Consider the following 1315-nt stretch of genomic DNA (forward strand, 5'->3'; position numbering starts at 1 on the left):
ATGTTTGTTCTCATAAACATAAAACCCCAAAAGTTTTGAAAACCATCAAAACTTTCCCAAATTCTTATACAATCTTACCAAATGATCAAATCATAGTTCATAACAAAATCAATATGCTACTAGAAGGCCTTTCTAAAAAATACAACTTCAATTGATCGAACTTTAGTTCAATAAAAAGGAAAATTCACATAAATAATAGTGTAACTACTCTTTAATATAATCCTCCCACATGGTACGGACAATCTCTTCACGTCAAGCATGCATTTTCCAATATAAATGGTTCGTAAACATGGTTGTTAAATATATTTACCAACTTATGAATCTTTTTTTTACAAAATATAAGCTTGTGGGTCAAGTTTTACATTTAAAAAAAATAAAATTGAAATCATTATTTGGAATCTCAAATCATACCTTTTTAGAGAATTTGGGATTTGAAATCATAATATGAAGTTGAAGTTGAAATTTTGTGTAAATTGCACAAACAAACGCTGATTTGAAATCAAAATATGAAATCATGATTTCATATTGCATGGCCAAACGCATACTTAGATGTTTACATAAGACATGATCAAACTATTTCAGGCGAATATGATCGTCGCTTATAGCTAGAGGAAGTATGGAAAATCCTCTATATTGATTAAGCAGAAGATTAATTAACGATATTCGAGGTCCAATTGATGACTTAATTAAATATAACGGTTTGTAAGATACGTAGAATTATCAAGTATTATGGACTGTAAGTCAGATAAATGCAGTAAAATATTGGCTGCTCATATATTGAATAGTCATTAATATCCGACTTCAACTTAAAATTGGATAGGAAGTTTTACATACGATCTGAAGTTGAAAAGTTCGGTAATTTCACACATTTGACCAATCTCCTCACAAAAAGGGTTCATAAATGCAAAATTCAGATAATTTAAATGGAGTAATATTATAGAAAAGAATGTTGGAACCAAAAAATTGTAAAATGAAAATCATCTTTATCAAGATCTATCATGTCAAATTATCAAGAACATAAAATAGAAATTCATTTGCTGTTGTTGGAATTCTAAACCTAAACATGAGCCGATCTCGCTCTACTAACGATGAGATATCATAAAAGAAATTCTGCGTTTGAGTTGGCCACTTGGGGACCATTTTTTTTTTATTTTTTTTTATTTTTTAAAATCCATCACCATCGTAGTGATGGGGGGTTTGGCAGGACCCCTACCATGTCCATTGATTCCAAAATACAAATACGTTGGAGGGGGACATGGTACCTTACCTCCTTACACAAGATTACATTAAAAAACTATACAAAAGATATACTAAT

Source organism: Lycium ferocissimum, chromosome 2 (genome assembly GCF_029784015.1).
Source record: "Lycium ferocissimum isolate CSIRO_LF1 chromosome 2, AGI_CSIRO_Lferr_CH_V1, whole genome shotgun sequence".
Lineage (NCBI taxonomy): Eukaryota > Viridiplantae > Streptophyta > Magnoliopsida > Solanales > Solanaceae > Lycium > Lycium ferocissimum.